The 16,968-nt window shown below is 35.9% G+C and overlaps 1 pseudogene; it reads left to right on the top strand.

The window, feature by feature from the left end:
* Positions 1–7,417: 7,417 nt before the first annotated feature.
* Positions 7,418–9,159, top strand: LOC110212459 (caprin-1 pseudogene; annotated as a pseudogene).
* Positions 9,160–16,968: the final 7,809 nt, after the last annotated feature.

Consider the following 16,968-nt stretch of genomic DNA (forward strand, 5'->3'; position numbering starts at 1 on the left):
AAATATTTCATTTTATTACTGAGAACTCAAAGAAATAATGGAAGAACTGAATGAAAATGTTCCAAGAAAGGAAGATATATCAAACATTATGAAGTAATTCAGAGTAAAGAAAGCAGAGCACAAAGAAAAATACAATCAATCACTATAACAATGTGAATAAAGACAGCAAGAAGAAGAAACAAAACTCATGGCAAAAAAAAAAGGTCCACATTGCCAACAAATGATTAAACACCTAGTAACACCTGTCCTATGAATAAACTTTGCAAACTACAAAAAAAAAAAAAGGGCAGGGCAAGATAGCAGAGAGAAGCCAGGAAGTTGCCTGAGCTCTCCTCAGTCTTCCTCAGAAACAGCATTAAATCAAGCCTTTAAAGAGATTCTAGAGTGACAGAACCTACAAAAAAAGTGAAACACTTTTTCACCTTAAGATGAATTAGAAGTACATGAGGAAAGGTGTTCTCAGTTGGGACAAAGGGAAGCCCAGCCCAGCATGGACTGTGTCTGGGCAAGTAAGTGGGAGGCTCTTAGCCACAGCACAGATCAGCAACAGAGGCCTTTTGGTCTGGCTCAGCGGCCAGAGGCACAGCTGGCAAGCTATGAAACCTCCAGCCAGAAGGCAAATTGCCAGCCCTGGGAACCAGGCAGCAACAAGTACAACTGGGCCAGGCCACCAAAGAGGAGCGAGCAAGCCAGCAGCACACAAAACCAAAAAGAATGTTTCTGTAAACTAAAACCAATAGAATGAAAAATAGAAGACAATGTGAAATATCTCATTGGGAAAACAACTGACCTGGAAAATAGATCCAGGAGAGATAATTTAAAAGTTATTGGACTGTCTGAAAGCCATGATCAAAAGAAGAGCCCAGATATTATCTTTCAAGAAATTATCAGGGAAAACTACTCTAGAACCAGAGGGTAAAATATAAATGGAAAGAATCCACCAATCACCTCCTGAATGAGATCCCCAAAGGAAAACTCTTAGGAATATTGTAGCCAAATTCCAGAGTTCCTAAGTCAAGGAGAAAATATTGCAAGCAGCCAGAAAGAAACAATTCAAGTATTGTGGAAACATAATCGCGATAACACAAGATTTAGCAGCTTCTACATTAAGGGACCCGAGGACTTGGAATATAATATTCTGGAGGTCAAAAGAGATAGGATTACAACCAAGAATCACCTACCCAGAAAAACTGAGTATAATCCTTCAGGGGAAAAAATTTATATTCAGTGAAATAGAGGACTTTCAAGCATTCTTGATGAAAAGACCAGAACCGAATAGAAAATTTAACTTTCAAAGATAAGACTCAAGAGAAGCACGAAGAGATAAACAGGAAAGAGAAATCATTAGTATTAAGGTTGAACTGTTTACATTACTGCTTGGAAAGTTAACATTTGTAACTCATGAGACCTTTGTCAGTATTAGGGTAGTTGGAGGGGGAAAAATTATATGTGGATAGGTAGATAGATAGATAGATAGACAGATAGATAGATAGATGTAGATGTAGATATAGATAGATGGATAGATGGACAGATAGAAGATACAGGGTGAGTTGAAGATGAAGGGGTGATATCTAAAAAATAAAATTAAGGAGTGAGAGGATTTTACTGGAAAAAGGACAAAGGGAGAGGTAGCATGGGGTAAATTATCTCACATAAAACAGACAAGAAAAGGTTTTTACAGTGGCAGGGAAGTGGGGGAAGGTGAGAAGGTGAGAAGGGATGAAAAAAGGATTGTACTGGGAGAAGAGGATAGAAGAGGCAAAATAGGGTAAATTACATCACATGAAGAGGCACAAAGGAACTGTTACAGAGGGAAAGAAGGAAGGGGATTGACCATTGTTTGAATCTTAGTCTCATCTGATTTGGCTCAAAGTGGGAATAACATACACACTCATTTGGGTGCAGAATTTTATCCTAACCTAGAGAGAAGTAGGAAGAGAAAGGGAAACAAAAGAGAAGGAATGTGGATAGAAAGGAGAGAAAGAGGAAGGAAAGAAGTAGTAGGGGAAAAGGGAAAAGAAAGGGGAGGGGAGCTTGTAGAAGGCAGGGAAGATTGAGGTAGGTGGTGGTCAGAAGAAAAACACGGACGAGCAGGGACAGGGGAAAAGGAGAGGGAAAAAAGTATAAATGGGGAGAGTAGAATGGAGGGAAATACACAGTAATCATAACCTTAAATGAGTATGGGATGAATTCTCCCATAAAATGGAAGCAGATAGCAGAGTAGATTAAAAATCATAATCCTACAATATGTTATTTAAAAGAAACATATGTGAAGAGGAGTGATACACGCAGAGTAAAGGTAAAAGGCTGGAGCAGAATACATTATGCTTAAGCTAAAGTGAAAAAATAAAATAAAATAAAATAAAATAAAATAAAAAGCAGGGGTAGCCATCCTGATCTTAGACAAAGTAAAAACAAAAATAGACATAATTAAAAGAGATAATGAAATGACATCTTGTTAAAAGGTACCATGACAATGAAGTAATATCAATAAATATATGAACCAAGTGGTATGGCATCCAGATTCTTAGAGGAGAAGTTAAGGGAGTTACAAAAAGAAACAGACAGCAATATTATACTATTGTGGAACCTCAAATTCCCCTTCTCAGAACTAGATAAATCTAACACAAAATAAACAGGGAAGAACTTAAGGAGATGAATAACATTTTAGAAAAGTTAGATATGATGACTAGAGAAAACTGAATGGGGATAGAAAGGAATATTCTTTTTTCTTGATACGACATCACACCTACACAAAAACTGACAATGCATTAAGGCATAAAAACCTCACAATCCAATGCAGAAAGGCAGAAATACTAAATTCATCCTTTTCAGGTTGTGAAACAAAAAAATTACATATATTAAAGGGCCATGACTAAGAAATTAAATAATCTAATCCTTAAGAAAGAGTAAAAATCAAATCACAGAAATAAAAATTTCTTGAAAGAAAATGGCATTAAAAGAAAAAGAAAGAGAATGATAATAATGAGAAAACATACCAAAATTTTTGGGACTTGGCCAAAGCAGTTCTTAGGGGAAATTTTATATCTTTAAATGTTTACATGAATAAAATCGAGAAAGAGGAGATCAATGAGTTGCACATGCAACTAAAAAAGCTAGAAAAAAAAACAAATGAAAAATTCCAAATTAAATGCCAAGTTAGAAATTCTGAAAATCAAAGGAATGATTAATAAAGTTGAAAGTAGAGAAACTATTGAATTAATAAATATAACTAAGAGTTAGTTTCATTTAAAAAATATATATAAAACACATAAACTTCTGGTTAATTTTGTTTCAAGAAAAGAAAGAAGAAAACTAAATTACCAGAATCAAAAATGACAAGGGTGAATTAACCACCAGTGAAGATGAAATTAAAATAATAATTAGGAGCTATTTTGCCCAACTGTATGCCAAATCTGACAATCTAAGTGAAATGGATAAATACTTACAAAAATACAAATTGCCCAGGTTAACAGAAGAAGAAATAACATACTTAAATAACCCCATTTCAGAAAAAGAAATTGAACAAGCCATCAGTGAACTCCCTGAGAAAAATTGCCAGGGCCAGATGGATTTACAAGTGAATTCTTCTAAACATTTAAAGAACAATTAATTCCAATATCATGTAAGTTATTTGGAAAAAATAGGTGAAAAAGGAGATCTATAAAATTCTATTTTATGAACAAATATGGTGCTGATACCTAAACCATGAAGAGTCAAAACAGAAAAAGACAATTAAAGGCCAATTCCCCTAATGAATGTTGATGCAAAATATTAAATAATATATTAGCAAAGAGATTATAACAATTTATCACCAGGATAATATATAATGACCAGGTGGGATTTATTCCAGGAATGTAGGGCTGATTCAATATTAAGAAAACCACTTGCATAATTGACCATATTAATAACAAAACTAAAAGAAATTATATTATTATCCCCATAGAAACAGAAAAGCGTTTGACAAAATACAATACCCATTCCTATTAAAAACCCTAGACAACATAGGAACAAATGGAGTTTTCCTTAAAATGATAAATAGTATCTGAATAAAATCATCAGCAAACATTATATGTAACAGGTACAAGCTAGAAGCTACCCCAATAAGATCAGGTATGAAATAATGATGTCCATTATCACCACCATTATTCAATATTGTACTAGAAGTGTTAGCTTTAGCAATAAAAGGAGAAAAAGAAATTGAAGGCATTAGAATAAACGATGAGAAAACAAGAGTATCACTCTTTCAAGATGATGTACTTAGAATGGCATACTTGGAAAATCCTGGAGAATCAACTAAAAAACTACATGAAATAATTAACAATTTTAGCACAATTGCATCATATAAAATAAATTCACATAAATCAGCAGCATTTCTATATATTACTGACAAGGCCCAGCAGTAAGAAATAGAAAGAGAAGTTCCATTTAAAATAACTGCATATATATATAAATATATAAAATAGTTATTTTAAATATATTATATTAAATATAAAATATATTATTAAATATGTTATATATGTGTATATGTAATTTTGTATATAATTATACACACACACACACATATATATGTATATATACTCAGCTCTAAATAAGTAGAAAAATAATTTCTGCTTTCCTTCTAATCTTCATTGCATTGGCTTTGTGCAAAAAAAAAGTAATCAAAATTTAATGGCTAGGTCATGGTTAGGTCAAGCTAATGTAATAGTCAAGTTAATAGTCAAAGTAAAAAAAATTGTCAAGTAAGTTAGTCAAGCTAATATAATAAAAATAACACTTTAATTTACCTATCCAGTGCCATACCAATCAAACTACCAAAAATATTTTATTGAGCTAGGAAAAAAAAAATCACCAAAAAAATTCATCTGAAAGAACAAAAAATCAAGAATCAAAGGAATTAATAAAAAAAAAAATTAAAGGAAGGTGGCCTAGCAATACCTAGTCTAAAATTATGTTATAAAGCAGAAATCATCAAAACTATTTGTACTAGCTAAGAAATAGCATGATGAATCAGTTGAATAAGTTAGGTAGACGAGCCACAATAGTCAATGACTACAATAATTTACAGTTTGATAAACCCAGAGACAACTTCTGGGATAAGAACTCACTATATGACAAAAAACTGCTGGCAAGACTGGAAAATAGTATGGCAGAAACAGGGCATAGACCAATATCTTACACCACATACCAAGATAAGGTCAAAATGGGCACATGATTTAGCCATAAAGGTTGATACCATAAGGAAATTAGAAGAGCTAGGAATGGCTTACCTGTCAGATCTATGGAGAAGGTAAGAATTTGTGACCAAACAAGAGATAAAGAACTTTATGAAATGTAAAATGGAGAATTTTTACTATATTAAATTTGGATTACTTTTTTTGCACAAAGTCAATACAATGAAGACTAGAAGGGGAGCAGAAAGCTGGGAAGCTATTTTTTACAACCAGTGTTTCTGATAATGGCTTCCTTTCTAAAATATATAGAGAACTGATTCAAATTTATCAGAATATGTCATTTCCCAAGATGAAGAAATTGAAGTTATCTACAGTCATATAAAAAAAAAACACATTCTGCATCACTATTGATTAGAGAAATAAATGCACATTAAAACAGCTCTGAGGTACCACCTCACACTTATCAGACTGGCTAATATGACACAAAAAGATGATGATAAATGTTGGAGAAGATGTGGGAAAACTGGAACACCAATGCATTCTTAGTGGAGTTGTGAACTGATCTAACCATTCTAGAGAGCAATTTGGAATTATGCCGAAAGGGCTATAAAATTGTGCCTACACTTTGATCCAAAAATACCACTTCCAGGTCTTTATCCCAAAGAGATCATATAGAAGGGTAAAGGACCCACATGCACAAAAATATTTATAGCAGCTCTTTTTTTGTGGTGGCAAAAAACTGGAAATTAAGGGAATATCCATGAAGTGGGGACAGGCTGAACAAGTTGTTGTATATGAATGTAATGGAATACTATTGTGTTGTAAGAAATGATGAGCAGATGGACTTCAGAAAATCCTGGAAAGACTTACATGAATGGACAATGAGTGAAGTGAGCAGACTAGGAGAACATTTTACACAGTAACAGCAACATTGTGTGATGATCAACCTTGGTAGATTTATCTGTTCCCAGGAATAAATGATCTTAGATAGTTCCAAAAGCCTCCTGATGGAAAATGCTATCCACATCCACAGGAAGAACTATGCAGTCTGAATGCAGATTGAAGCATATTATTTTCACTTTTTTTCTTGTAGTTTTTCCCTTTTTTTAATTCTTCTTTCACAACATGATTAATGTGGAAATATCTTTGATATGATTGTACATATATAACCTATATCTGATTGCTTGCTCTCTTGGGGATGGGGACAGGAAGGAAGAAAAAAATTAGAACTCAAAATCTTATAAAAAGTGAATGTTGAAAACTATCTTTACATGTAATTCAAAAAAATTAAATACTATTAAGTAGAAAGAAAAAAAGTCATATATGTTATCACTAACAATCACTTTACCAAATTGTTTGGAGTAACTAATAAAAGCATATATTTACATTTTAGAAAGTTTGTGTTTGTTAGGAAGCATTTGTTTTATTGCAACAATATATTTTAATATTTTCTTAATTATTTAAAAATGTCTATAACATCCGAACAATTGGCTCTTTTCTTAATCTATGACTTCCAAATCAAAGCATTTCCTTTAAATACTCTGACATGAAAGACACTCTTTTTTTTTTTAATATAAATAGGCATCTCACAGGAAGAGATCGGCAATAATGTGACTATCACTATGTGAAACAGCAGGGGGATGCCTAAAGTGACTTGGCAAGTCATACAGCTTCTCTCTAAGAGTATCAGTGACCTTAGAGTGACAGTAGAAGAGGGCCTGGTTTCCTCGGTATCTGTGAAATATTTTATCAGTGCTAATCATATTAGTAAAGACAAAATTGTTACAATTAATTTAACCCTCAATGGCAATACCTGCTCCCCTTGATCATAAATGATGCAATTGGTCCCAAAGGCACTTCAATGGATCCTAAAATGTCTTAGGACAATCTCTTGAGAAATGTCCAAGGTACTGTGTTTACCTTTTTTCATTCCTATATAATTTATTACCCCATTTTTCCTACAAGTGAGGTGTAAGGTGCTCAGGGAAAACTAGTATCTCTGGTGTTAGGGCTGCTAAGCCCTTTTTAGGGGAGCTTCCCACTTCTGGAGATCATCTGATTCACCAAGCTCTCATCTGTGGATCCAAGAAACTATAGCATCCACAGCAACCACATGCCAGTAAACCATTTCAGCTGATAGGCTAAATCAATTTGAGGGTAACTGATGGGTCTCAAACCCATAAACTATTTAGGGTGGGGTGTATACCCCAAGCATGTGAAGATTCCCCTAGAGGAATGCACAGATGAGGACAAAATTTTCCAGTTGCCATGAAGGTGTGGAAGCAAGTTCTGCGGAATGCTTAGAGTTTGGTTAGACAACAAAGACACCAAAGTCATCCATTGCATCTGGAGGTATTACTAGTCATCTTGACTTTTGTCTTGCCAATAACTCCGAAGACTCTGGAAGAGACAGTGTGGCCAATGACTTCATACAACTCTGTCTCACTTAGATCCAATTTATATGGGAGTAAGAAGATATCACCCTTACCATTTTAGTCTTTTTTACCTACCTCAAATTTCTGTGGCAACATGCAAGTGACAAAACAACAGGTGTGGATACACTGGTCACTAGTCACAACCCTGTGTTCACAACTTGCAGCTGAGATCATAGGGTCCTCTTCTTACTGGATTGAAGTGAAATTTGGCAGCTCCCTGGGTGTCTGAGCAGTCTTTTTAAAGGGTTGAACTGCTCACTTCTTCATGTGAGGAAGGGGTTGGAAAAGGTGATCTAAAAATTGTCTGCTTCATCCCACTCTTACCTGCTTGCCTTGGCAGGTAGGGATGTCACCCTGTGGTTGAAAGACACACACACACGCACACACTCAAAATTTACAAAGAGATAGCTGCTGTTCCAGCAGGGGAAGACCAGGCAACAGAAGCTGAAGTTGAGCAGGTAGAAGAATATGCTGAACAAAATGAAGTTCAGTCAACAGAGTATATAAATAGAAAAGGAACAGGTAGATCAATGGACAGTTGAAAGAGTTGAAGTGGTAAATTCACTTCAGCAGCAGCCACAAGGCACATCCTCTTCTGTGCCAGGGGCCTACTCTTTGGCTGTGGTAGTTCAGGCCAGTCCTCTTGTGAGAAGATAAATGAGTTCAAGACCTTGTGGCACAAATGCAGAGGCCATACAATTTCATACAGGATTCTGTGCTGGATTCGAAAGTCAAACACTTGATCCTGTGATTGTGTCTGCACAGGCCTATGAATCCATTCAAGAACATGGACATGCCTCAGCTTGTCTTCTCTCCAATTCACAATGAACTTACCCTAATCCAGTTCCTATACAGCCAGAAGCTACACAGGGACCTTTGGTTTCTTTAACTAGTGAGGGATACACAACATCCCAACCCATCTACTATCATTTTCATGCCTATGGCATCAATGTCAATACCCCTCCATTCTAGTCCATGCAAACTGTATTCAAAATGAATGCCCCATTCCTCCTGTTAATAAGCCAGAGACTTTAAAGCAACAGAATTGGTACCAGGCTAGTTACAACCAGAGATTTTCCAATCAGCCTCATCAAGCAGAGCAAACAAATCTTCAGCAAGGGCAGCTTCAGGTCATGGTTGGTACCCACCATGGTTTCCAGGACCAGTTGGCAGTCAAGCACCAGCAACCTCCATAGTCGAACACCAGATTTCCACATAGTAGTCAGCCCTATTACAGTAGCCAAGGAGTGTCACCCAGAAGGTCTCGTGGCACTACAGGCTTAATGAATGGTTATAGGGGTCCTGATGATGGATTTAAAGGAGGCTACGATGGCTACTGCTTTTTGTTTAATAACACTCCAAATAGCAGTAACATACAATTCCAGCTCATTGCTCCATGACACTTCTCCAATTACCAGTAGGATGGACAACAACAAAATTTCAAGAGAGGATCTGGGCACAGCAGATGACAGGGAGCCTCTAGAGGTCACAGAGTGCACCCAACACCTAACCAAGGGATGCGACCAGTGAACACTTAGCAAGTGAATTAAACTGGTTCAAAGGATTATATTTAAAATTCCAAAAACACACAAGCCAGTATCGCATAGCATGTTACCAGAAGTTATTAGTTATTATCTATTTGTTCTCTCTTTCAGGACAGTCTTTTGAAAAAGGACTGGAACTCTCAGCTTTATGTTATCTAGATATGGAAGGAAATGATCTTTATTTACTCTGCAAATTATGTTCTAAGCATAATCTTGAGCCTTGTAAATGATATTTGGATTTCTCACCCTTGTTTAAGAGCAAAATACACAAACACACACACACACACAAACACTTTTGAAGTGATCAGATCTCTATGGTTATTTGATTGAAGTGGCTTGGATAAAAGTAAGATTGACTCATTTTTGACATTGGATAAAATTGGCAAATCAGCTTTACAGTTGTTGTTTTGATGGTAATTGACAAAAACTAAAAGGTTTCCTATGAAAGGAAGATAGAAAGAGTAGAGTGTGCTTTAGAAAAGCTATCACATTTCATAGCCTTTTCTGGTTTAAATTGGAACAATGAATGTTTAGATGCATACTAAAAGATGCACGGGTCTCTAATTACACAAATAAGGCCGATTACCAGCTTCGATATGGCACTATTCATCACCAGGCCAAACTACTGTGGTTAAAAATATATATACATATAAATTGCTTTGTAACAGCTGATATCGTACAACACAAAGCCAAAATGCAAAATTAGACTTTGATTGGCACTTTAAAAAAATCTGCAACAAATATGGGATATAATTAGGATGGCCTCTTCCGTATTTAATGTGAAGTACTTAGATACCTTTTGGAACACATTTAATGGTTTCTTTGATATGATGACTTTTGTAAGGGTTTGTACTCTATATTTATCATTCTTTATGACAAGCACATCATCTGTCACTAATACTTGACCTTGCTGTATTATCATATAAATAATTGGTACAGGTACTACTGGAAGGTTTAATGGATAATCAAAATACTTTTCATCACATGTCTCTTTCTGCAGCCTGAAGGTTTTTAAAATAAATATATATTAAATCTCTACTGCTGCTGTTACCCTTTTTTCTTTTTCATTTTTTTTTTTTGCTTTTTGATGAGGCAAGAGGGGTTAAGTGATTTTCCCAAGGTCACATAGCTAGTAAATGTCAAGTGTCTCAGGCCACATTTCAACTCAGGTCCTCCTGACTCCAATGCCAGAGCTCTATCCACTATGCTACCTACATGTCCCTACTTTCTATCTTCTGAAAAACATCATTATATGTTTGGATTGATTTTTTCTTTTAAGAGGAATGACAGCCAACAGTTTCAGTTCTAATGGTATAATTAAAATAAATAAAATATGCTTATAAAAAATGCATCTTGGAACACTGATGTTGAACATGCAACATACATGGCTGAGATCATATAATCGTTTCTTGTGTCTTTGAAATTTCATTTATTTTCTATTCCACTGAGGCTTTCTTACAGCTTTTACTGTGTACATGCATTTACCAATTTCTCTTAAATAATCTACATGAATAGAGTCTAGTTATTTCCTCCTTAAGGCATTGCTCTTATTCACAGTAGTGATCTCCTCCATTATATGAGGAATACCACAGTTTTACTTGACATTTATCATAATGTGTTGGTGGATCTCATGTACACAGTTGGAGTGCTAGCTGTACTTTGCATCCCACTTTGACTTCATGTTGAATTAATCACATATAATAAGCAGAGGTCGTTAAGTTAATGATATTTGTAGTGCAGAACCTGGATTTTATTTTTAGCTTTTATCTCAATAATTTGGTTAGTATGTATTCAGTTACTTAAATTTTTGAAACTATCCTTAAAGCACTCATTGTTAGAAGAAAGATTTTTGCTGACCTTGTAATCTACTAAAATGATAGGCTATTGAAGGAATTTTGACAACATTCCACTTTGAGACATTTTATAATGGGGCTAGGATTGAAAAGGGAGATGTATTCAATGTTTATTTTAAAACAAAATAAGTTCCTATCTTTTCTCAAAAAAAAAGACAAATATTATTTGGTCTCAGGCCATGTAAGAGCTGAAAGTGGCAAAGAAGGAGTCCTACCAAATTATTTTTATGATATAAATATGGTGCTACTTCCTAAACTGGGAAGAGCCAAAACAAAGAAAATTACAGACCAATTTCCCTAATGAACATAGATGCAAAAAGTTTAAAGAAAACATTAAAAAGGAGATTACAGCAACTTATCTTGAGGATAATACACTTTGACCAGGTAGAATTTATATCAGGCATGAAGGGCTGGTTCAATATCAGGAAAACTATTAGCATAATTGATCATATCAACAAGAAGCCTAACAGAAATCTTATGATTATCTCAATAGATGCAGAAAAAGCTTTTGACAAAATACAACCTCATTCCTATTAAAAACACTGGAGAGGATAGAAATAATGGAGTATTCCTTAAAATGATAAGGAACATCTGTCTAAAACCATCAGCAAGCATTATATGTAATGGGGTTAAATAGAAGCATTTCCAATAAGACCAGTGGTGAAGCAAAGATGTCCATTATCACCAGTTATTCAGTTCAGAATTAGAATTGTTAGCTTCAGCTTTAGCAATAAGAGAAGAAAAATAAATTGAAGGAATTAGAATAAGCAATGAAGAAACAAAGCTACCACTCTTTACAGATGATATAATGGCATACTTAAAAAATTTGAGAGAATGAACTCAAAACTATTGAAATAATAAATATCTTTAGCAAAGTTGCAGAATATAAAATAATCTTACATAAATTATTGGCATTCCTGTATATTACTAACAAAGACCAACAGCAAGAAATAGAAAGTAGAAATTCCATTTAAAGTTACTGTGGACATTAGAAAATATTTGGGAGTCTACCTGTATGTTATTTAGCATGACGTTTTTAGCAATTTTCTCAGACACCTTCAACTAGGATGAAAATGACATCAAGGTCTGCTACCACAGTAATAATTAACTGCTTAATTTGAAAAGGCTACAAGTAAGTATCATATGGGTTTATAACTTTTTTGTTTGCAGATGATTATGTACCTAATGCAGCCTCTGAAGCTTGGATTCAATAAAATGTGGATTGATTCTTTGCTGCTTGTGTTAATTTTGGCCTAACAATTAGCAGCAACAAAACAGAGGTTCTCTACCAGCCGGCACCACACCATCCATATATGGAACCAGCAGTTAAAGCAAATGAAGAAATTTTGAACGTTAAGGATGTCATTCAGACTGAACCAGCCTCAAACCTGTGGATGACCTAAGCCAAACAGAGAAGGCTAGAGACAAGAGAGTCAGAAATCAAACATCAGTTTAATTTCTTCTATTTTTTCATTCTTTTGATTTTGTTTAACTGATTCTTGATGTCTCACAGAGACATTAAGCTTCCAATTGCCCAATTGTAATTTTTAATGACTTTTTTTCAGTTATCTTTTGTACCTCCTTTTCTATTTGGCCCTTTTTACTTTTTAGGGAGTTGTTTTCTTCAGTGTACTTTTTTTCCATTTTGTCAACTGTATTTTTAAATAACTTGTTCAAGTTTTCTTCTACCTCTGTTATTTGGCTTTTAAAATCCTTCTTGAGCTCTTCCAAGAAGGCTTTTTGGGCTTGAGACCAGTTCATATTCCCCTCCGAGGTTTCAGATGTGGGTAGATTGACAATGTTGTCCTCTCCTGAATTTGTGTACCTGTCACCAAGACATTTCTAAATGGTCCTTGTTTTCCTATGTTGCTTTTTGCTCCTGTTGTTTGCCTTTTTTCTGGCTTTTAAGGTTGATCTCTGCTTCTGGGGCACAGGGGGAACTGTCTCAGCCTTCTTGAGCTGGGGGTTAGGAGCTTATTTACTGGTTTTCTGAGGTGGGACTTCACTTTGGCTTGCTGGTATAGCTCCCTTCCTGTACTGGTCACCTTCAGCCACAGCAAAAGAGATGCTTCCCATTAATCCCCCTAGCCTTCACCAGCTAAAAGACTGCTTTATCTAGTCTTTCCACTTACTCTACTATTTCAATATTTTTCCTGGGGCAATATTCTCTGGGTTGTTCTAGGTCAATAAGGCAGGGTGAGAGCTACTTATTGCTTACTTGGCCATCCTGGTTCCTGGAAGTCGAAATAGGTGACTTTCAAATATTCAGTCTATGGGTTAAATCTCTGGGAGTAGTGCTGCCACCACTACTGCTGATTCAGTCACTCCCAAGGTCTGCTCCTGGTTTGCTGGAGCCAGGGCTGTATTGGCATGCCCTGCAACTCTGTGCTGAATTGCATGTCTCTCTCACCCAGTTCATACAACCCCCTCCTACTGTACTTCTAAGTCATCTCTGGCATCTGTGGGCTGAGAAGACTTGAAACTACTACTGCTGCTTGTGATTCAGTCCCCCAAAGCCTGCTCCAGCTTTGCTTAGACCAGGTCTGTAACTGTGCCCTGCACACTGGATGCTCCTCTCTTGGGCTGGCACAACAAACCTTTCCTGTCTACCTTCCAGGTTGTCTTGGGCTGGACATCTGGCTCACACCATCTTTTCATGGTTCTGCCACTCTAGAATTTGTTCAGTCACTTTTTAGAGGTATTTGAAGGGATTTGGTAGAGAGCTCAGGCTCATCTTTGCTTTCACTCTGCCATCTTGGCTCCACCACTCTGCAGTTTAATTGCAAAGTGAAGGAAATGGCTTGCAAGTAAGAAGGGGATATATACATGTACCACACCTATATCTGCACAGTGAGATGTAGCCCTGACAATGAGGGGTAACAGAAACAAAGTAACAATTTTGATTCATAGCAGGGCTTCATGACCACAACATGGATACTGCAAGTGTTTGTATGAGCACAGAGAACAGCTGGTGCTGGTCAAAGTAATGCAATAATTATCTGAAACAATTCTGGGATTTTGCTGTGGCTGATGTCATCCAAAGGGTGAGGGCAAAATGCTGTTCCATCAAAGTCAGGGCACAGCTTGCTTGCTGGGCCTTAGCTCTGGAAAACAGAGTGTTTCATAATATCTTGATAAGGATAAGATATCCTTGGGAGGATACTTTACAGGCATGTACACATAGATGATGAGGTTGGTATACACATTATCAGAGGTAGTTAAGTATTTGGAAGATTCCAAAGGAAAATGTGGGAGAGAAGTATTAAGCTATCTACCATTCTGAAGGTTTATAGAGCCGCTGTGCTGACCATATTGTTGTATGCCTGTGAAACCTGGACAGTCCACCAGTGCCATGCCAGGATACTAAATCACTTCTCTATGAATTGTCTTAGGAAGATTCTGAAGATCATCTGGCAAGATTAAGTACTGGACACTGAGGTCCTCTCTCTAGCTGAACTGCCAAGCATTCAAAGTCTACTGCAGAGAGCAAAACTCCAATGGACTAATGATGTTGTTTAAATGCTAAACATATGTTTGCCTAAAAGAGTGTTTTATGGAGAACTCACACAACACAAGCTCTTACATGGATAATGGAAGAAGTGATTAGGACATTCTCAAGGTCTCTTTAAAGAACTCTGGAATTGATTATGAGACATGGGAATCACTAGCACAGAACCACCCAGCATTGAATGCCTGTGTCAAAAACAGCTGCTATGCTATATGAGCAAAGAATTGCAGTAGTTCAAAAGAAATGGGAGGTATGAAAATTTAGAGACATCTCCATTCTAAATGTTCGTATGGACTATTTATACTTGACCTTCCAAGCTTGAAATAGTCTGATGAGCCACTTGGACTCACTGTACCTTGACCGTGACACGGTGATATCATTTTATTTCTGTTCAAGAACAAAGGATAACAAATATTGCTATTTGGCATCAGCAAGAGTAGATGGATGAGAATAACTATAATTAACAACAACGAGAAAAAAAATTGATACAGGGAAAGGGCAATGAAGCAAATAAATTCAGAGAGACTTTTGTAAGAGATGAGGGGGGATATGATAGTTGGGGTGAGTTGTTCTTGAGATTGCATTTTGTCCTGAACAAAGAGATTGTAACTAATAAACTAGCCAAAAAATACCTTTCAATCTCAGGGCTCAGGTTACCCTGAATGCTATATCTGTAACAAGAATGAAAACAGGAGAATTGCATTCTGAAGAGAAATCTGACTTTTTCACAGAAGCTAGATCGGACAAAGGAAGTTCTGGGATAAGATAAAAATTCACAATTACATTGCATATGCATAATTTGAATATATATAAACATACATATGTGTTCTTTGTATTATGATTTTCTTCACATTAAGTCAGTTGTGTGGTGATTCTTTTCACTTTAAGAAGTAGAGTGCACTATGATTTGTGCTTAAATAGAGAAAAGGAATAATGAAAAGAAAGGCTTCTTTGTTGAGGTTATAACCCTCAAAAAGTTTTATAACCCTTGGTTAATGGTATTACAAATGACTAGAAATAAAATAAATCTTCTTCTTTCTTAGGGTATCCCTGATATTTCATTATAAAAGTCATCACAGTTGCCTTAATTATTATTTTTATTTCTTAAATGATTAGGTTTAAGATTAGGGTTAGATAGTGATGAGAACCTTTCAAAATGTTGAGCAAATCCACTGCACTAATGATAGCTGTACTTTGAAAGAAAAAAAAATTCCTTTGATACAGTCATACTTGTGTCATCCATAACAAAAAGCCATTTATTTACAATCAAAACTTCTATATTATGTGGTATAGTATTAAGAGTAAGGGTTCAATACTCACTTTGTCCAGAGCTCATTATATAACTGATGTTTAGAGATATATAATTCTCATTGGGTAGTTGAGCAAATTTCTAAGGCTGAAAATTATTTCATTAATAAAAGAAAGTACAGCTAGCTCAGTGTTTGGGAGGCTCCAAAGCAAAGTTTGAAGGAGAAGAGGTATTAGACTGACTAGCAAACTGAATGTCTGCAGAGCCATTATGCTGACCTCATTGTTGCAGGCCTGTGAAACTTGAGCAGTATACCAGTGCCAACCCAGGAGGCTGAATTGCTTCCTTTTGAATTGTCTTAGGAAAATTCTGAAGATCACCTGGCAGGATAAGATACCAGCACTGAGGTTCTTTCTCAAACTAAATTGCCAAGAATTCAAACTCTACAGCAGAGAGTGCAATTATGATGGCCTGGCCACATTGTTGAAATGCCAAATTTTCACTTGCCAAAAAGATCATTTTATGGAGAATTCAAACAGGGCAAACATTCAGAAAAAGTGATACAAGGATACTCTTAAGATCTCTCAAAAACTTTGGGATTGATTGTGTTACATGTGAGACACTGGCACAGGACCACCCAACATGGTGTGCCCTCATCAGAGAAGGTTCTGGGCTCTATAGATAAAGCAGAATTGAAATAACTCAAAATAAATGTGAGATGCACAGATTTGGAGAATCCACCCCAGATATTAACATTGACTGTTTGTGTGCGACCTGTGGTAGAGCATTCTGAGCTCATATTGTTCTGATCATCCATAGTTGGGCACACACTGTAACTTGACTAACCTAGTGATGTCATTCTGGTCATCTTTGAGAACAACCACCCACCAACCAACCAACTGATCATTAAGGGAAAGGATTTAATACTCACTTTGGCCACAGTTTATTATGTAACTGATACAAGGTATACAGTTCTCACTGGGTGGTTGAGCAAATTTTTAAATACGAAAATTATTTCATCAAAACAGAAAGTATAGGTTGATCACACACACACACACACTCTCACACACACAAACACTTACAAGCATATACACACGTATCTTTAGATAAGATGTTAGCTAAGAAAATAGAGATGAACTAGGAAATAGAAAAAGTACCTATATATGTAATAGCCAGAATTTTTATAGCACTCTAAGGTTGGCAAG

The sequence above is a fragment of the Phascolarctos cinereus genome, unplaced genomic scaffold, assembly GCF_003287225.1.
Source record: "Phascolarctos cinereus isolate Bilbo 61053 unplaced genomic scaffold, phaCin_HiC Scaffold_7;HRSCAF=346, whole genome shotgun sequence".
Taxonomy (NCBI): domain Eukaryota; kingdom Metazoa; phylum Chordata; class Mammalia; order Diprotodontia; family Phascolarctidae; genus Phascolarctos; species Phascolarctos cinereus.